Here is a 22,238-nt window from a genome sequence, read left to right as displayed (position 1 = left end):
TCTGCTGCCATCTGTCACATGGCAACAAAATGTAGCAGAAAATTGGTGTAGAGGTTCAGCTTCTACTGCCATACTGCCAACATCCATCTCTGAAGTCATGGGCCAATATAATAAAATAAGGGGCATTACTTTCAAAACAATCCCTGTGTATTTATGAAAATTTAAAATATATGTATTAAAAATATATTTCTGCATGTAGTTATATAACTATCACTATATTTATACATACTCCTATGTTCATTTGAATCATTTCTACCAGCTTTTCTTTCCTTTTGTCTTCCTCCTTTTTCTGAGGTAGAAGTTTCTTTATCTGTTTTCTGTTTAATGTTTTGATGAACTTAAGAGAAAAGGGGTTGTTTTTCTTTTTTTCCAGTTTATTTATTATATACAGAAATAATTAAAAGAAAACATCCTAATCCCCAAAATCCTCGGTGTTTATGTTATTTAAAGGGTCAAGTTAAATCTTAGCAGTATAAATTAGAAATAAATTAGAATGAGCCTGGACCATCTATTTCAGGAAAAGCAAAAGGAAAAAAGAAGAAAAGGAGGGGAAAGGAGAGGAAATGAGAGGAAAAAGGTAAAGAAAGATAAGAAAATGTGAAGAAATGTGAGGAAATGTGAGGAAATGTGAGGAAATGTGAGGAAATGTGAGAAAATGAAATGTGAGGAAATGTGAGGAAAGGAAATGTGAGGAAACAAAGGAGAAGAGAGGAGAGGAGAGAAGAGGAGAGGAGAGGAGAGGAGAGGAGAGGAGAGGAGAGGAGAGGAGAGGAGAGGAGAGGAGAGGAGAGGAGAGGAGAGGAGAGGAGAGGAGAGGAGAGGAGAGGAGAGGAGAGGAGAGGAGAGGAGAGGAGAGGAGAGGAGAGGAGAGGAGAGGAGAGGAGAGGAGAGGAGAGGAGAGCGAAAAGGGGAAGGGGAGAACTCAAAGGAAAAGGAGTTATAAAAAAAACCCCTAAAACGTTGTGTTACTTAAGGGGAAAAGGGATGTCACTTCAAAAATACAATTTGTCAGTATGCTATCATATTGCTGAAAGATGTCTTTAACAGCAGTCTCTGGGGTTGTTTTGTTTGTTTTTAGAAAAGATTATCTGATTTCATGAAACGTTATGTTTTTAATAAGCTGTCATATCTAGAATGGAAGAAAAATAAAAGAAAAATTCCAGTCTGCTCAGGTCTAGATGAAAGCCAATCAAATAAAGACTCAGAGATCAGATTTTTGGGGTCTTTAACTGAGCCTCTGGGTTTTTGAAGACGTAATTGTAATAGGCGAAAGAGTCACTACTTAAAAGGAAACAAAATCAATAAAAAAAAGAAAAACACAACTCCTTGTTTTCTCACAGGGAACTTTTTTTTTTCCTAAGCCAATATTCGTCCATGTCATATATTAAATTTTTAGTGACAGAGATAGTGTTCCAGAAAATGGAAAGTTTCCCTTTTTCCTTTCCTGTTTTCTTTAACGCAAACACATATTCATTTAGCAGCATTTTAGATTTGAAGAGAGTATGGAAGTCTAATTTCTTTTCAAATTATGTGTTTAAGGTTTATAACTAATAGATGCTAGATAAGAAGAGATATATAGATAAGGAAAGAGCTGGGGTTCAATTTATTTATTAAAGCCAGAAAAAAACCTGTGCCTTGGATATAACACAAAACCAAGGCTTATGTTCACTGAAAGGAAGCTATTCAGGAAAGTTAAAGAATTTTCTGCTGAGCACTTACCTAATTTAATTCAGTAGAAAAACTCCAATTAACCTCAGGGCAACGTGATTTGACCTCTTGGCTGGCCACTATGCTGAGCCTGTTTGTTTATTAATAGGGCAGATTAAAGATATTTCTGAATCCATTATATCAAGATAATTGTAATAGTCACTTATATTAGAGAAAGACAATTATATTTTATTTGATGTATGTCACCATCCCTTCAGGCATCAATAAGGAAGATTAAGCTTCTTCCTGTACAGCTATTTGCATGACTACCTGAACACGGTACCTCTATTGTGTGCATATCACACTTCTTAAGCTATCCATCACTTTTCCTGAGTACCAATTCATTTAAAATGTACCTATCAGTATCAATAAATGAAAGGAAGCAGATGTTTGATGTGTCTCTCATTGCACTGACAAGCGCAACACACATTTCTAAGACCCCCACTGCTTTCTCTAGGATCCCAGCTTTTGGGTGTCCATAATTACAGTTTGATGGAAGGCATTACAAAAGAGCTGTATGGCCTTTGGCCTTTTTATAACATGGCAGTTTTGGAAGTCTTTGTCTGGGATAAGCCATTGTATGACAGTCTCTTGAGTTAACTGGCACAAGCCTAATTCCCCTGACAGGAATACAGGCTTCAGATAAATCTTTTCCAGTTAGGTTACATGACATAGAATATTATTAAGAAGGTCATTTTTTTTTAACTACTACTATTTTTATTCTATGGATAACCATCAAAACAAACCATCTCAAATAGATTGTACAATTATTTAGAGAATGACTAGGAATATATTTGGAAATGTTTTCCACAGATGTGATTAGCAAGAATTCCCTCAACATATAGCTCTTAAATATATTTTCCTAAAAATACTATATTCTAAATATTAAATCCATAAAGCTTCTTGTACTCCTTTTTTTTCTTTCCCAACAAAAAGATGTGCTGTGTCAGGATGATTTATCTCAGATACTTTCTTTTCTGGCAATGGCCATAAGCAAATAGCTATGAAGAAATATGAACAAACTATGCACACACAATACTTCCAGAATTCTTTCAGCATCCAAATATTTTCAGTTCAGTGGATTTGCTGAACTGCCTCTGGTTTCTATATAATTAGTAGCTGTAAATGGTATTATCTGTATAGGCTTCTAATTTCAAGGACACCATCTGACAACAAATTTCATAAGTCTCCTATATTTTTCTTTCAGAACATAAGTGATACTAACTTAATTGAAGCTCAGTTGTTCTTCTTGGAAGTGGAGAATTAATTAATTTGTTGTGAACACTTACAGACTTCTTTCATATGTCCTGTAAGTCATTCATTCTCTGGGTTTGACATGCACTAATTTGCTTACTCTTTTTTCATACGGAAGCTAGTCTATATGCCAGTTAGCATTTCCTCCTCTTTCAAAATCTTTCTTCAACTCTTTTCTTTAAATCATCCTGTCCAATCCCTGTTTTCCTGTGATGACTCATGGCTCCATAATACTTCTCAATATACCTCAGCCCATATCTTTTCAGCTTCCATTCTAATTTAAGCATACATTTTCCCATTTTTCTGCTCCAGTTTCAGTTTTTGTTCACCTCTCTCTCTCTCCTCTCACTCTCTCTTTTTTTTTTCTTTATTTTTTTTTCACACAGACTCCCACTTTTCAGATTTTTTTTTTCCCATTACACTTCTGGCACACCCCTTCATCACATACTCATCTCTCACTCCTACAACCTGTCAGTACTTTTCTTTCTACCTGCTACTTCTAGCATTTCTTCACTGTCCAGGGAAGGAGGGATATGAAATAGAAAACTCTGTGAATCTCAGAAACCTCTTGATGGAAGCCATAAGAGCTGCAGTAGCTGATACTTCTCCCTTCCCTAAACTTGAAGAGTGCTGAGAGGATGAAAGCAGTAGGTATAGGATTAATTTCATCAAACACTGCTCATTTATGTTATCTGGACTGTTTATGATCACTAGAGTGAAAATATAAATGGCCTACCTAAACATCTCCCATATAGACTGCTATTTGTAAGGTCTATCCTGTATTATGTTAAAGGAAGAAGACATTCATTTTCCTGAGTTTCACTATCAAATAAGCAAAACTGATGGGTAATTTAACAGGCAAAATCAAAATTTTAGCGTGTCCTCTTAGATTTCTATATGTAGAAAATAGCTTCTGTTTCTGTGTCTGTCTCTCCCTGACTGCACATAAGCTACGGATGCTGCTCTAAAATAATGCCTCCTATCTCATAATGTTGGCCAGCGACATCAGAGGTGGATGATGGTGGTATGGCAGTAGAGGTTGAATCTTCCCACCAATATTCCATTATGTTTTGTTGCCACACAATAGATGGCAGAAGAGGGGCAATCTGAAAAAGTGGCATCTGACATGATTGTACGAAGCAAAGGGCTGTCACTGAATTCCTTCATACGGAAAAATGGCACCCATCAACGTTCATCAATATCTGCTGAATGTTGATGGAGACCAAACAGCAGATGTGAGCACAGTGAGGGGTGAGGGGTGCATTTCAGCAGTGATGACAGCAATGTGAAAGACAAACCATGTCTTCTATGCTGGTCTTGATAGCTATTATCTCAAGATACTATGAATAAACAACAGAAGATGACACAATGGAAAATATTATGTAGTTTCCAAATAATTATTTTTTTTAATTTTTCATTTTTTTTCCTTTATACTATGAACAGACTTGTTTTTTGGCTTTGAGAGTACAAGTACAAGTTTTAAGTACATAGTAGAAGTAGGTAGAATACGACAGGTAATTCTCTAGGTGGGCTGAAATTACACTTTTCCTTCTATATCATTAACATAATTAGTAGGTAATTGTAATATTTCTTTCCAGTAGAGCAAATGAAGCAATGGTTCATGTAGAGCAAAGTGATTCTGCAGTTGAAAAGATGCTGCAGTGTATTTCTGTACTAAAAATTCATTATCTGATCTTTTGAAAATGTTATAGTTTCATCAACAGAAAAATCTTTAAATTTACAAATAATGTTTGCTTTTTGAAATATGCATTGTCAAAAATAATTGCAATTAACTGGAACATGCAATCTGTCCAGTTACAAGATTACTGCTGTATATCTATTTAATTTTATGTACATAGTTATAAATAATTCAACTTATACAATAATTTTATGGATTTATATCCATATTTTTGGAGGGCAGTGATTGTGTAGTTATAGCACCAAGGCAGCTATGGAGGTATTACTGACAAAGGCTTTCGTATTTCTACATTTTCTAACTGTACCTGTTAACCCATTAGAAGATATTCTCTTCCCCCTAAAAAATTCTTTCACTGTGACTGCCAATAATGTAATGATTACAGGAACAGAATTAACCTCACATCAGTTACTATCACAGTAATATAACATTAAGGGAAGGTGCAATCCATTCAATAGAATCATACCCAGCTTAGGTACTAAAGTATCTCGTTCCTTCAGTTTCAGATGTTAAAAATTCTGCAGTAGTTCTTTTCCGGAACTAGAAAGTGGGCCTGATAGCTGTCATAATGCACATATTCTTCCTCTCCAAAAAACAGCTTCTTAAAAAGCAGTGGTTAGGTTTTAGAAGCCTCCACTGCTATGAATTGTTTCTCCTCAGCAGTTGCTGACAGCTCTGCTGAGATACTCAGAGGAAAGCTGTATCTTTTTTTTTTTGCACGCATATCATGATGCAAGTAAGATACTACCTACTGTGTTTGTGGGAAGGAAGGTGGAGTGAAAGAAAATAAAAATGCCAGTGAGGAGATAAGGTGGAAACCCCCTGTTGAGAAGCATGGCATGACAAACAAATGGAGGCAGACTGTGGGGAGAAAAGAAGAAAAGGAAAAATAGAAAATAGAATACACTCTGAATTGCTTGAAGGATCTTTGTTTCAGAAAATCTCAGAGCTATAACTGTCTTTTCACCTAACAAAATCTATTTCTGAAAGGCTAAGTAATTTATTTTACTCTCTGGTCTCTTCCTCTCTGTCCTGAAGAAGGAGCAGGCAGGAGAACTTAAAAGCAAACTTAGAAAGCTGTGGGATTCCTAGCGTTACTCCACAGAGGCAGCATTAACCACAACAAAACCAGTAATTCTTTTTACTTTGCAAGAATGCATCACATTAGTGCTGCTTTCCCGGAACAAAAATTAACAAATGCAGGCTCTGACAATTTTTCTCACTCTCTTCTCTCTTGTGCAAACTCCAAACTAGCATTCTGACATAAGACTACCATAAAGCAATAGCTATTAAGTGGAAGCTATCTAAGCTAGGTAATGAAAAATTCAGTCCGCAATCAATTGAAAAGAATGTGTAAATCCAAGGTAATCACACTTCATTACTATTTTAAGTTATATATTCATTTCATTCTGTTTTTTCCTCCTTGGATTCATCTATTATACTGTAGGCTTATGTGGATTCTATGCTTCTCATCCACAAACGGTGTTGTTTTTTTAATCTAAGTCACCTAGAATATTATGCGTATGCTAACAGTTGTCTGCAAATGGGTGAACTGTAAATGGGTCAACATTGTGACACCACTTAAGTGTGTCAATAATCTAATATCTATAATGCAGGCAAGTCAGGGCTCATAATATTCATGTTGTTGTACATAGATCTATAGTGCAGACTCTGATATTTAATCTAGGTGTCTTGTTGCCTTTCACTGTCAGTGGAGAGAAACAAGTCTCTATGGTACTGATTATTTGACCTGCTTAGGGATAACTCATGCTGTAGGACTACATTACTTTGCATTAAATGAAAGTAAGCCTTGGATGTTGTCATCCATATCATAGACCTTTAAAATTAGGTAGTTTGAACTCTACTTTTTATGCCTGCTCATATCACAGGAATATGAATATGTGATAGACTATCTTCCAGTGATAGACAGCAGGCAATAGTGTTAGGGGACAACCAGAAGTACTCATTTTGTCAGAAGTGCTCTGAAGCTGGTGCCACACCTCCTGGCCACAGATAATAAGCTCTATGTAATTGCATCTGGTATGTGGTAAGTGAGTCACACAGAGGAGTCCCACCTGCCACAAACATCTAGAAAATATCTTAACCATCTCCCACACTGAACTCTTTGGATAGCATATGAACTTAAAATAGAACTAAGTAAACATCTTGTCATTTTAAATTAATTAATATGTTTCTCTTAAATTCAGTCTGGACAGGGCTTCATTTCTTTCTCTTTTTTTTATCTTCGTTTTCTTGTGATTCTTTCATACCTTTCACTGACTGATGTTTCACTATTTTCATTATACTAATATTCTGAAGTTTTCAATGATGAGAATAACTTCTGAGTACCAAAATGAGGAATATATTTCAGTAGAGTATGGCAGTTAATTGCTGTTTGAAATCTCAGACATCTGTTTTCTTACAATTGTTTTACAATACCATATGGAGACAAAAACCACAGGATGGAAATTACACAAAATGGCAGGTAAAGCTGCAGAATGAGGAGGCATGTCAAATACTTTTCTTTTAAGTAGAAGTAGGTCACAGTCATGGATTCAGAAGTAAGAAAAGATTTTGGGGATCAAATTACATGGCTGGTTGTAGTTTCATGTCCCCATGAATCCAGATTGCACTGTGGCAGTAGGGTCTGAGGTCATGCCATACTACAAAACACCACTTTTACATGAAAAACAATTCAAAACATTACATAGTTATGCAACATTTCTAAGGCAAAAAAAAAAAAAAAAAAAAAAAAAAGTTTGAAAGATGAGACTTCGGGGATGCCCAAACACCAGCAATAAATCGCTAAAATAGCTACCGTTAGATTAAGTATGGATTAAGAATAGCTTACATTCTGTTAAGAGCATCTGAATCATTTGATGTTGGATAGATTCAAACAGCTTTCAATTTACATGATGCCTGTTCAAGGTATGTCAAAGCTTCTTACTGCCTTTATTTTTCCTAACAAATAACAGTAAATGTAGTCTGCCAGTAGCTCTATTTTTGTCACCTAAATATAGGGAACAAAATAGTCTGCAGCAATCCAGGATGGAGTATCCCTTAAATAAATCTAGTGGAACATTTTTTCAAGAACAAGGAAGAATGGATACTTCTAAATAAGAGAGGTAATTAGTCTGATTTCTCCTATTTAGCCAGAATACATTTTCTTAAAGCAAGCAACCATAGAAGTGTAATTATGATTTTGAGTATCTTTTTACCTTAGTCACGGGGAACAGACATATGTTAAAGATAAAGTGTGTTTATTCTTTTTAAAATTTGCCTATAAGAGATATACTGATTTTCAAGCATGTACAATAATTAACCTTTTTTTTCCATATTATTTTTTCCTGCACACCTAAAGTAGATTCATCAGATGATGACAGTAAGAATTCACAACACTGGAAGGACATTCATCCTTGAGTCACAAAATCTACTTAGAATAATGATCTCATGACACTGTATGTTGGCATGGATTCACTCATTTTTGAGAACTTGCTGTACAAGCAAGGTAAGGAGGAAGAATTGGGGGGAAAATTGTTTATAATAATCATTTGCTTTGGAATTCAGAGGCTCTTCTCTTACATGCTACAACTGATAGTAAATCTCTGCATACTCTCACTTTGCAAGGCGGCAAGCACACTGGCAGTGCATTAGCAAATAATATCCTCACTGTGAAGGACCATATTGCAGTATTTCACTAAAAGTAATAAGAAAAAATAGTAGTGTGATAGCCTTACTGCACTGTTTCAGTGTCACACCTAAATATGAAGAAAAGATTAATGAAATTAAATTGAACATTGACAGACTTAAAAGGTAACATTTTTTTTGTATAATAGACATCACTTTATCCTGTCTATTTTGTATCTCCCTAACTTATTTGAAGCTTTAATATATTCTAAATAAAGTTAATATATGGTGCGGTTAATGTGCCTTGAACAAATCACACCAGGTTAGAAGCTCACCCTGTACATCCAGATGATTCTGTCATGTCTGCCAGAACCACAGAAGGGGAAAAAAAATACATCTGAGAGCATTAGCTGTGTGCAGTCCAGCAGTCATCCTAATTGAACTGAAGGAAAAGAAGGAGTTTGTTAGGAGCAGTATGCCAATAATCCTAATTAACAAAACCACACAGTAAGTTCTAGGTTCTGTGTTTGTCTTTTCTTTTGTTTCATTCTTTGTTTTAGTTTTAGATAGTCAGTTCATTTGTTTTTAAATAAGAACCAAACATCATTATTGAATAGTCAAAACCTCTAGACCTTAAAGCACACCTAAACAAAAGAAGCTTAACCTCACAGTAGTTACTCTTTACTCCCGAAATTCCTCAAATGGTCAGTTCCCTAAATCCAGTGGAGAAAGCAAACAAATATCTTTTGCACAGATGGAAGGAACTGCTGGATGCAGTGACATTATTTTTCTTGTTTTATATCTAATCTGAGTTATGCCTTGTTCAATGGAAAAAGATAAATTACCTCAGGAATTAACTTTATTTTCCCACTTATTTTTTAAAATACCTCTTTGATTAGCTCAGATTCAACACCTAAACATTTTAGATGCCAAGTTAGAAGATTTAGTTGATCTGCAGATTGTTCTGTTATTCTTTGCTTTACAAAGTCATTCAGCTGGCTATTTGGGCTCTTAATATATAATTGGCATCATATGCCAGAGCCTCAGGGAAAAGGGTATGGTAATGGGAGTAGCACATAGTGAGAAAGGTATTTGGAAACTAGCAGGGAGAAGTGGTGCTTTTAAAAAGTAAACAGCAGGAGTGGAGCAAAAGGAAAGCTTTTAGGAAAGAAGTGTGTTTTGTGTATTAGAAATAGATAAAACTACAATGTGCATGAAGATTTCCTTCAGCAGATTAACTCTATGCTGAGAAATGGTAACATCCTAAATCAACATTCCTCTGGCTTCCCTGCTAAAATATCTGTGTGGTAATCTTTGATGATTTTGACCATTTCCTGGGTTCCTTCGTTAGATTTTAACTGCAAATTCCACAAGAGCTCAGGAGTGTTTCCTCTGTGAAGCCTCTGTAAGTGTAGAATAAAGAGCTCAGAATCTGCCCTATGACTTCATGGAAATATTATCCACTTGAAAGGAAAGAAATTTTCATTCAATAATAATAATTAAAAAAAAAAAAACCTTACTATTTCCTTGTGGACTTTCAACAACCTTTTTCAAAGCCTTCTTGTTTTAATTTGTAAAATTACTTTCACACAAAGAGCTCAATGAATAAGAAATATTTTATGTGAATAAAAATAAGGAGGATGGGACAAACGTGGAATAAATGACTTTTCTCAACTTATTAGTGGCGGAGAAGCATGCTTTTTGGCTTTATCCTTCTCTTTCAGATATAATTCCACTTTGACTTCAGAGAGAGAATCCTCTCTCTTTAGAGAGAGGATTTTTAGAAAAGCCAGAATCATATATGTTAATCATGATAGGATTTCATATGTATACAACAGTAGATGGTGAGCTGCAGTTTTGATAGAACTGCATAAAATTTAAATTCAATTCAGGGGAGAATTAAATTATACCCCATTTTTTTTCAATTTATCTGACAATTATATTTTGTATACATCTGAAACACAAAGATCATTGGGCTTTTAAGCAACCTCTCAAGCTTTCCTTACTTTATGTTCTGGAAGGATAGTTTGGCTAGGGTTACTCTTGAGTCTGTATATGAAACTGGAACTCAAGAACATTATTTCAAAAGAAGCGTGGCCAGCAGGTTGAGGGAAGTGATCCTGCCCCTCTGCTCTGCACTGGTGAGCTCTCACCTGGCGTACTTCATCCAGATGTGTAGTCCTCAATACAGGAGAGACATAGACCTGTTGGAGTGCATCTGAAGGAGGGCCACAAAAAATGATCCAATGAATGGTACACCTCTCCTATGAAGACAGGTTGAAAGAGACAGGACTGTTCAGCCTGGAGAAGAGAAGACTGTGAGGTGACCTGATAGTGGCCTTCCAATATCTAAAGGGGATACAGGAAAGATAGGAACAGTGTCTTTAGCAGGGTCTGTGGTGATTGAACAAGGAGAAATGGCTTCAAGCTCAAAGAGGGGAGATTTAGGTTGGATATAAGGAAAAAGTCTTTTACAGTGAGGGTGGTAAGGCACGGGAACAGGTTGACCAGACGTGGTGGAAGCCCCATTCCTGGAGACATTCAAGGTGAGGCTGGATCAGGCTCTGGGCAATTTGATCTAACTGTGCATATCTCTGCTCATTTCAGGGGAGTTGGGCCAGCAACCTTGGCAGTTGGAGCTTTGGTAAAACTAGGTACCTTGGATAACATTTTTTCTAGGTGATGACTATGGCCAGTCAATCTATGCAAATGGATTAGCAGTGCTACTGGTTTTTCCACATGCACAACAGACACAGACTGTTGAAATAAGGCATGGAGCATACTCCAAATAAGTTGGACATTTAAAGCTGCCTATTGACTTATTTTCTCCTGCTGTGTACTTTATGTCTACCATTACATCAATACCTGCTTCAGATATAATCTGCTATTTTGAAATTTTGAAAGGAAAGGTAGATTTCTAAAATGCAGGAAAAACAAACAAACAAAAAATAATAATTTCTCTGACATCAATCTGCGGAGTGAGGTTACCCACAAATGAACTTATTGCCACTACTGTTCATGCGCAATTATGCCAATTACAGAGCTACCAACAAGTATCTAACTCACCATTAATTCCTCCTGAGTGACTACAGGCTGCATTGTAAAAAGAAAAGCATGCAAAATCATGTAGACCTGAAATATCAATAGAGTATACATGTAAAGGAGCCCAGTTCTGTGCAGCATCAAGGCTTTACCTGGAAGGATTGATCTGGTTTTCTGAAGATTTCTCTCAGCATTTGTTTACGCATTTTATATCTCTTCAAACAGACTGTCAGAATTTTGAAAATAACCTGCATTCCACCTATCTACACTACTAAGTTGTTCCTGCTTCTAATCAGATATATGCAATCAATCACTAGAATGAGTAAATAACCTTTTTTAACTCACTGGAATAATACACAAAGTTTCTGATTTCTGTCCTACTGATCTGGCATTTGATACCTGCTTGGTATGTGCCACAGCTCAGAAAAAGCTTTCTTTCTCTCATTTAGTCAGTCTTATAAAACATTTAAGATATGAATCCAGACTTTAGTTCAAGTGCTATTCTGCCATGGATTTGAGAATAATGTCTAACTTCCCCATACTTTTCTACCATAAAGGAAGAGATGACTGCACTTGTACATCCATAAAAGTGGGCTTTAATAATATGAACTGATCTAGTAGTTGTTTAGTGGTTGGCCACTTGCACCAGTAACCCATTACAGTATTTTTAAAAGTCAGTTGTAGAGAAGAGGCTTTTCAGGAGCCTCAGGTTTAGTAAGTTGATTTAAATATTGTTAAATGTAGGTCAAAAATTCTTTAAGAGAGGTTTCTTCAGTATCACATTTGCTCACTTCATAAATACAGCATAGTACAAAAAGTCTTTAGAGACAAAATGTGAATGACATAAAAATGAGTAATTTAATAATACGTTAACTCATTCTATATGATCCCAGTTAATACTGCATCATGACAAAGACATGGTGTAAAGTATTCCCATATGATTTTATGACCATTAATACAAGAATTCCATATTTTTACAACATCAACAGACCAGATGAACTTCATCCACTCAAAGAATGGAACAGTGAAAAGAACAAATGTCTTGTGAGGAGTGGAAATAAGAACAATGTGTCTGAGTTTAAACGGTGGAAATAATCTGTGAATGTTGTGCATGTAGTAATTATTTCTGCAGCGGGGTTCTGGTCAGGGCACACAATCCAGACATTTCTTTAAAAATCCCAATTTTTTGAGATGTAGAGAAAGTCAGATTTGGACACAAATAATCATTTTTTTTCTTTTTTCTTATTTCTTTTTTCTTTTTTTTTAAAGCCTTTTGAAAATTGAGGATTTATTGGGAGAATAAAAAAGAAATTTATTTCATTTAAAGTATACAGTGTTTCTGGTCTTAGAGTATTCTATCTATGAGGCTCAGATGGCTTTCTCAAAACAGCCTGATATTTGAAACATTATCAAGGGCATACTAAACCTTTTCGAGGACAAATAATTGTGCCAATATTATAAATATTCTCCATATGTCATTGAAGTTTTTTTCCACATAAATGTCTATCTAAAATTGGCTCTTGAACAGAAAGGCAAACAGAACTGCTCAGAGAGCATTGGGATGGAAATAAAAATAAAAAACTCATACTGCATAAGAACACAAGTAGAGAAATTACCAGGGAAAGCATTCTTGTATCAGAGGCAGAAGTCATGTCCTGACAAAAGCATCAGGAACACTGTCATGAGCATTCAGAAGGCCAGGGCTTCACATTCTGTGTCAAAATTTTACTGAAATTCAGAGAAAAATGGATCATGGACTGCATACCTTGGGGCTGAATATAAACCAGAAAAAAAGAGAAAATATTTATCTTTAATAAACATTGATATTAAATCAATGTTTTCTCATATTTGATGAGATTTAAAATATTGTAATCTATCATCAGTGTTTTTCCATTCTCTTTAACATACCTTGGTTTTTTATGTCTTGCTTTTACTTTTAAGTCAGACATCTCAAGCTTTAGCTAGCCAAAAGGACTCGGGTCTCTGACAGGACACAGGCAAGCTGTTACTAGCTTCCCACCCTCATTCCTCCCGGCACTATCTCTTGTCAGAAAATATGTCTCCACAGATATACTGCAGAACACTGCACTGCTTCATTTCAGAATTTCTGAGTTATCTCAAGTCCTATTTCAACCTCTGTGAATCAGCCCGTAGCTCCTGTCAGAGGCTGATTAAATCAAGGTAGGAATCACAGAATGGCTGAGGTTCTCAAGGACGATCTGAGAAGGGCCACCCAGAACAGGTTGCCCCAGGCCCATTACCAGGTGGTTCTTTAAAGTCTTCCAGGTGGAGCCCTCTCTGGGAAACCTGTGACAATGCTTCATCAGCTGCAGTGTAAAGAAGTATTTCTGAATCTTTAGATAAGACCTTCTGTGTTCCAGTTTGTACACACCATGTCACATCTTGGCACTGGGCACCACTGAAAAGAATCTCTGTCCTCATTGTATCCTTCCTTCAGGTATTTATACACATTGAGGAGATCAAGCAGTTATTGGATAAAACAGAGGAACAGATTCAAATATCCTTTGGATGAATCAGTAAACAGTTTATACAGAAGTTACCAGAACGTTATGTTGCAGACAGAATATTTTTTCCTTATTCTCCTATGATTATAACACTAAGTTGACATCATAGAATCATAGAATGGCCTGGGTTGAAAAGGACCACAGTGATCATCGAGTCTCAATCCCCCTGCTACGTGAAGGGTCACCAATCAGTAGACCAGGCTGCCCAGAGCCACATCCAGCCTGGCCTTGAAGGAGCATCCACAACCTCCTTCGGTTCTGTTCCTCCTCCTGTTCCAGTGTGTCACCACCCTCTGTGTGAAAAACTTCCTCCTAATATCCAACCTAAACCTCCCCTGTCCCAATGTAAAACCATTCCCCCTTGTCCTATCACTATCCACCCTTGTAAACAGCCACTCCCCCTCCTGTTTATATGCTCCCTTCAAGTACTAGAAGGCCGCAATGAGGTCTCCCCAGAGCCTTCTCTTCTCCAAACTAAACAAGGCCAGTTCCCTCAACCTTTCCTCATAGGAGAGGTGCTCCAGCCCTCTGATCATCTTAGTGGCCCTCCTCTGGACCCACTCCAAGAGCTCCACGTCCTTCCTGCACTGGGGGCCCCAGGCCTGGACGCAGTACTCTAGATGGGGCCTCACAAGAGCTGAGTAGAGGGGCACAATCACCTCCCTCTTCTTGCTGGCCACCCCTTTTTTAATGCAGCCCAGAACATAGTTGGCCTTCTGGGCTGTAAGCGCACTCTGCTGGCTCATGTCCAGCTTCTCATCTACCAGGACCTCCAAGTCCTTCTCCACAGGGCTGCTCTCAAGGAGATCTTCCCCCAGTTTGTATAAGTACCTGGGACTGCCTGGACCCAAGTGCAGCACCCTGCACTTGGCCTTGTTGAACCTCATTAGGTTTTAATGGGCCCACTTCTCCAGACTGTCCAGGTCCCTCTGGATGGCTTCCCTTCCTTCCAACATATCATCTGCACTGCTCAGCTTGGTGTCATCTGCAAGCTTGCTTAGGGTGCACTCAATGCCATCGTCTATGTCATTGATGAAGATGTTAAAGAGCACTGGTCCCAATACCGACCCCTGAGGGACACCACTTGTGACCAGCCTCCACCCTGACACAGATCCATTGATCACAACCCTTTGGCTGCATCCAGACAGCCAATTCCTAATCCACCGAACAGTCCATCCATCAAATTCACACTTCTCCAAATTAGAGAGAAGATGTCCCTGAGCAGATCAGCTTCACGAGAAAAGATAGAGTGCTTCCCTCTTGCCAGCCATCCAGGCATATATTTAAACGTTGGGCAAACAGCTGGACTTGGGAGTCTAGCTGTAGATTTCTGAATGACTACACTACTAACATGGAATGATCCGTCTCTTTGACTGTGTGGGGAATAAATGGAAATTTCCTTGAAGGTTAGCACTACAAGATACTGAGTTACTAAACATTCCCAAATCATCTCTACCTTTGTGACAGCAACAGAGGGTCATAAAACTGCATTCAAATAATCTAGTTATATTTGCTATGTTATTTACTGTAACTGTTTTATCTCCAGAGATGTACCCAGGGCCTGCTATTGTGCTGCATGCAAACCACATAGTTAGTTCTGTGCTGGTTATTACATACAGTTGGTGGCAGAACTAGAACTGAACGTGTCTTAAGAGTGAGTCCTACTTTTTGGAAAATATAAATGGAATTGTGTACCTTGGAAGAAAGTGTTGCAGAATCTGAAATGCCTGGCCTGTGCATGGCATAAATTTTCAGACATGTTTGCCCTAGGCTAAAACCAGATACTTCTCAAATTACATGCAACACCACTGAGACTCCTGTGTTCCCCCTTTTGGTTGTTGGAAGCATCAACAACAATCTGTGCTTTACTCCAAATTCCACCTGGGTGACTAAGGTATACAGAGAGGTATTTTTGCACCCTAAATTTTAAGTGATGATGTTCCATGCAAAAATATCGCTCTTGTCAAAAATGGGGCATGCAAGTGGAGAGCTCAGTAAAATTTGTCTCCTTGATATCATCAGGCACAGTTCAATATTAAGGATTTTAAAGGGGAACAACATGAGATAAGTAGACAGTCTCACAGCAGTTAAATAGCACTGGATTCACGTTAACTTGATATGCATACAGTCAACTAATATTAACAAGACTCTCTACTTACTGAATCTAGATTTTAGCTAGATTTCTACACACTGTGTTCTGCTGTTCCCTGAGAACATATCAGTGACATTTTGGTGTCCTGCATCTACAAGAATGGCAGGGAATGGCATTGTCTTTTACTAGTAGACCGTTTCTGGAAACTTGTTTTTTGGTACTGAAGCCACTGGTATGGCTCATCCTTATATTACTGAATTCTCTTTTTTTTCTTTTCTTTTCTTTTCTTTTCTTTTCTTTTCTTTTCTTTTCTTTTCTTTTCTTTTCTTTTCTTTTCTTTTCTTTTCTTTTCTTTTCTTTCCTTTCCTTTCCTTTCCTTTCCTTTCCTTTCCTTTCCTTTCCTTTCCTTTCCTTTCCTTTCCTTTCCTTTCCTTTCCTTTCCTCTTCTTTTCCTTTCTTTTCCTTTCTTTTCCTTTCTTTTCCTTTCTTTTCTTTTCTTTTCTTTTCTTTTCTTTTCTTTTCTTTTCCTTTCCTTTCTTTTCTTTTCTTTTCCTTTCCTTTCCTTTCCTTTCCTTTCCTTTCCTTTCCTTTCCTTTCCTTTCCTTTCCTTTCCTTTCCTTTCCTTTCCTTTCCTTTCCTTTCCTTTCCTTTCCTTTCCTTTCCTTTCCTTTCCTTTCCTTTCCTTTCCTTTCCTTTCCTTTCCTTTCCTTTCCTTTCCTTTCCTTTCCTTTCCTTTCCTTTCCTTTCCTTTCCTTTCCTTTCCTTTCCTTTTTTCCTTTCTTTTCCTTTCTTTTCTTTCAAATCTTATCTTTCAAATATTGACAAGAAAACATAAATACACCATCCTACTTCATGGGGAAACTCCAAATGAGATGGAAGAACCTGAAATATTTCTGTGAAATTTTACTTGAGAGGCACTGTGTATAGCATCAGTCTTCTTGAATATGTTAATTTTCTTGGAACGTAGCTTGCTGAAGATTCTTACTTCGGATCATCATGTAGCTGTGACTCTTTTTCACCATGAACTATAGGTCGTATTAGTTACTTATCCAAATACTTATGAATTTTTGCAGCTGTTTAGAAGTTCATCCATTTCTGACTTACCTCCTGTTTCCCTAGCAAGCACTTTTATTCTCAAAAACATTCATTCCTATTACATCCCTTCCTAGCTACAAACCATGGCAACCAGCCCCAGTTGCTTGACCTGAGTACAAGTGAATTGCCCTCTTCCTATTACATTCGAGCCGGGCTTTATGCTATCATTGGTTATACACATCTGGATTTTTGATGAAGCTTTCCCACAATAAAGAAAATTCTCACCAGTCAGGTCAAACTAGTTGATGACTAGCCATCTCAAGTTACTGACCTAATGTTAACCTTCAGAAAAAAAAAATAATTAAAAAAAAATCCACTTTTCCTCTCCATCTCAGAAATCTCAATAAGGGTGTAGATTGTTTATTTAAGGGATAATTAAATACATGAGTTAACTTTATACAGCTTCTATTCATTTTTTACAATCTTCTTGTAAACTGTTAAGAAAGTAGAAATAAAACAGTTTTCGCACTGTAAGAAAAGAAAGAAGCAGTAATTTAACGTGTCTTCTACACAAATAAATAAATGCTAGAAGCTGATTGTTAAAGCTGGCACTTGGTCCTTTAGCTGTGATAGTAAAGGAGAAAGAAATATAACACTGAGTTCATAATAAAATGCCAATCTTAATCAGGAATGCTGTAACTTTTTTGTTTGTTTGTTTAATGTGTGTCTTTTTAACAAGTCTGTGAATTGCTTGCAACAATATATAGTCCCACTAGAATTCAGATTTAAATATATTTCATATCCGATATGAAAGTAAATGAATATACTTAGTTAAAAAGCAGAACTCTCTGTATAAGAAGGTGAAAGGATTTTTCCAGCTGAGTCTGGACATAAACATATAGTAATATCTGTTGTTTTTTCTGTAGATGACGTTGAATCCATTAGCGACACACATTTATTTTTTAAAAGCAAAGACAAAATTATGTTTCTCGGTTGTATGCTTTGTTTAAACTGTAATCATTTTTTATTACTGTTAATATACAAACTTGGAATAGAACATATAAACTGTTTATTTATGAACATCATAATTGTGGACAAAACTGTATTTTAGGTTTATGACTAATCAGTAGCTTTTTTCCAGTATTTCACCATTCCACTGGGGACTGAGGGATTGCTTTCCAAGACAACCATTACAAAGCAATTTTGTTTTTTTAACCTGAAGTACAACATACAGCTTTGTTTTCATAAGACAAGTTAACAGGCTCCTAAAAAGAATATAAAGCACATGACATAACAAGCTTCAATCTTTCCCCCTTGGAAATAAACTCTTCAATTGTACCATTCTGTAATGATTAGAATAAGAAGTAGACGGTTGATGGTACAAAAATGCCATTTTCCATTGCTCATACCAGAGTTCTCATTTAGTGTGAGATTTAGTGTCATTTAAATATTGAAGTGCTACTGAATCCGGGGGCAGAGGGTCTATTAGGTGAACTACTCTGATGACTTCTGCACTGCAAGCCATTAACCACTCAAAGCTTTCTGTATTGATGTCTAAAAATGAAAACACTACAGTCTTGAGAAAACTCAGACTTTTTTACTCTGAATTTAATTCTGCTGAGTACTTTTTGTGCTAATTGCCAGTATGCTATATAGTGTGAGAAACACTCCAAAAATTACAAAACGTTCCATCAGTGAGTAACACCACAGAAAGATCACTTTTCAATTGTGCTTTAGTATTAAAACCACACAATTTCACTTTAAACAGACTGTCTGCACTTTTAAAGCACAGCTAAAGCAAACAGGACCCAGCTTCTAATTAAACAAACAAACAAAAAAAAATCTGCCAGTACCTAACTGCCATGAGAACAGCCTGTTTGTCATATACTGCTGCTCAGATACTTCACTAAGTTTTAATTTGAAAATATTCAGCTGTCTGTGTCTACATAGGTTGCTCTGAAAGTAATGCCTCCTATTTATTTCCATGAAACTACAAAGATACAAAGAGCACTAAGCTATTTTGATAGAGCAAATCCTCAGCTAAAAAAAGTGCTAATTTTTAGCATAGTCTTCACACTTTGCTATGCATTTTTGCCAGTGTTGAAGAGCCTTAATGCCATGGTTACGAAAATCTGCACCAATGGAGATAACCCACTGTTTCACAGTTGCTAGGATGATAGCATTGAAACTGTTGCCCATGTAGTCAATCCTTCATTGTCCTAAACAGATGAGAGTGAAAGGGTTCCATATCCAGTCTATATTGTGGCTGTGGCAGGACAGTCCAGCCAAGGCTGGCAGCGTGCTTCACAGTCTTCCTACTGGCATGGGGCCTGGTGATACAGAATCATAGAATCACCAAGGTTGGAAAAGACCTCCAAGATCGCCCAGTCCAACCAACCACCTACCATTAATATTTCACCGCTAAACCATGTCCCTTAGTACATCTGAACGTTTCTTGAATACCTCCAGGGATGGTGATTCCATTACCTCTCAGGGCAGACCCTTCCAGTGCCTGATCACTCTTTTGGAAAATAAATTTTTCCTAACATCCAAGCTGAATCTCCCCTGACACAACTTGAAGCCATTCCCTCTTGTCCTATTGCTAGTTACATGGGAGAAGAGGCCAATCCCTACCTTGCCACAACCTCCTTTCAGGTAGTTGCAGAGAGTGATAAGGTCTTCACTTAGCATCCTCTTCTCTGGACTAAATAATCTCAGTTCCCTCAGCTGTTCCTCATAAGGCCTATGCTCCAGACCCCTCACCAGCTTTGTTGCCCTGGACACACTCTAGGGCCCCAATGTCTTTGTTGCAGTGAGGGGGCCAAAACTGAACACAGTACTCGAGATGTGGCTTCACCAGGGCTGAGTACAAAAGGATGATCACTTACGTGTTACTTCTGGAAACACTATTTCTTATAGAAGCCAGGATGTCATTGGCCACCTGAGTATGTTGCTTGCTCATGTTCAGCTGAGTGTCAACCAATATCCCCAGGTCCATTTCTTCCAAACAGTCTTCCAGACACTTTGCTCCAAGCCTGTAGCATTGCCTGGGGTTGTTGTTGCCAAAGTAATGGACCTGGCACTTGGTCTTGTTGAACTTAATCCCATTAGCCTCAGCCCAGCAATTGAGCCTGTCCAGATTCCTCTGTAGTGCCTTCCTACCCCCAGACTGATTAACACTTCCTCCCAACTTGGTGTCACCTGCAAACTTACTGAGAGAGCACTCAGTCTCCTCTTCCAGGTCATCAATAAAGATATAAAACAGGACAGACCCCAGTACCAACCCCTGGTGAACACCAATTATGATCAGCTGGATTTAACTCCATTTACCATCACTCTCTGGGCCTGGCCATCCAGACAGTTCTTTATTCAGCAAAGAGCATACCTATCCAATTCATGGACCGTCAGCTTTTCTGGGAGACAGTGTCAAAGGCTTTGCTGAAGTCTAGGAAGACCTCATCAACAGCCTTGACCCCATCCATGAGAGGGATCACTCAGTCACAGAAGGAGATCAGGCTAGTCAAGCAGGACCTGCATTTCACAACCCATGGTAGCTGGGCCTGATCTGCCTGGTTGTCCCACACGTGCCATGTGATCTCAATCAAGATAATTTTAATCATTTTAAACCTAACTACAGCATATTATCAGTGCTTTATTAATAAATAACTTTCCTGAATAAAACACTTTTGTTGGAGTTTCTCCTGCTCTTCTTGCATATGCACACCTGGTAAGCTTCTAGAGAAATACCTTAAATATTAAAAATAATAAAAAAAAACAAAACAAAACAAACAACAGAAAAAGAAAAGAAAAGAAAAGAAAAGAAAAGAAAAGAAAAGAAAAGAAAAGAAAAGAAAAGAAAAGAAAAGAAAAGAAAAGAAAAGAAAAGAAAAGAAAAGAAAAGAAAAGAAAAGAAAAGAAAAGAAAAGAAAAGAAAAGAAAAGAAAAGAAAAGAAAATTAAGTCTATGTCAGTTGAATAAAAAAATACGTAAAAATTCACAACAAAAATAATTCTTCAAATACAAGATATTCTGGCACAGAGATTCAAACAAACATTCACATTAACTCCTTTCTATAATTAAAATATATACATTTTTGATATGAGAGTGAGCATGTGCTCTCTCTCTTATTTTGGGTGTAGAATTTCAGGCCTGAAGTTTTGTTTCTGAATCTGTTCTCATAACAAAACATCTGGAACTAAGTTTTCAACTTGCTAGTGCAGGAAGTTTCTCTCTGGATTGTGTTCATGAATTTCACTCTGATTATTTTCTTATTTGAAAACAAAACATTTTGAATTCTCATGCCACCTGCAAAGTTTTTAGTATATATCTAAATGTCTGAGTGTCTTTTCCACCAAACAAAACAAGCTGTATCAATTTTCCTACAGGCTGGATATATCTCAGTGAGAATTTGTTCCACCTTTTCTGCAGAAGAAGAGAATACCTACAAAGGGGAGAAATTGCATAGAAAGTTCTGACCACTCCCCCCATCAAAATGAGTACCAGCTCAGATGAAATTTTCCAATGCAGTAGTAGTAGTTTCATCAGCATATAGGGTCTGCTGTGTAAAAATAGACTTTTTACATAATTTCTAATACTTTCATTTTATCAGTCTTGCTGTAACCTCTTTGTCTTTTATTGACTCTGTAAGACTAATATATAATAACTATAATACAAATGGTATCTAAATTTTGTTTCTTCTTTCAAGATATTGGGAAATAATTTATAAAATTTAGTTTTAATGTAAGAATGATTTTCAATGTAATAATAAATTAACTACTAAGAAAAGAACAAATGGACTTCATGCCTTTTCTCTTTTATTTGCCTCTCTTACTGTAGAATACAGATAATTACAGAACTGAGACTTTGTAAGGTCAAAAAGTAATCAAAATTAATTTGTGCATTACTATATACAAATGTTTCAAAAGTTTTTTTTTGTGACAGAAATCTGCTTATAAAAATCTGTCAAAGAAAATAATACTGGAAAAGTGTAAGCACAGAAGAACTTTGATGAAGATTTAAGTGGAAATTCTGGTCAAAAATAAGAGAATCAAGGAAGTCAGAATTTTGACTTGTTCTCCATTTCTCAGATGACTGTAGAAACTAGACAAAAATCATGTTGAAGCCTTGAGAATGTCAGTGAGATACATTTCGTTTTCTGGTTTAGCTAGTGATTGTAGATACATTATCAGATAAATATATTTATAAGACTATTTATCTTAGATCTTTAAGATATCATTCTTATTCTGTTCATGTCTAATAA

At 36.8% G+C, this 22,238-nt stretch overlaps 1 long non-coding RNA gene across 3 annotated transcripts in view; it reads left to right on the top strand.

Moving 5' to 3' along the window:
- LOC112531529 overlaps nt 1-21,771 on the top strand; it is a 56,090-nt gene extending 34,319 nt beyond the window's left edge. For 2 of the 3 annotated variants that reach the window (XR_003073359.3, XR_003073360.3), the window contains exons 3-4: nt 8,022-8,165; nt 21,364-21,770. This is a non-coding gene — a long non-coding RNA (uncharacterized LOC112531529). Of the gene's footprint in view, nt 1-8,018; nt 8,166-21,363 lie in introns of all 3 variants that reach the window. The other variant, XR_003073361.3, reaches the window with a different exon arrangement.
- Nucleotides 21,772-22,238: the final 467 nt, after the last annotated feature.

Source organism: Gallus gallus, chromosome 1, assembly GCF_016699485.2.
Source record: "Gallus gallus isolate bGalGal1 chromosome 1, bGalGal1.mat.broiler.GRCg7b, whole genome shotgun sequence".
NCBI lineage: Eukaryota > Metazoa > Chordata > Aves > Galliformes > Phasianidae > Gallus > Gallus gallus.
This window is presented reverse-complemented; position numbering and strand designations above follow the sequence as displayed.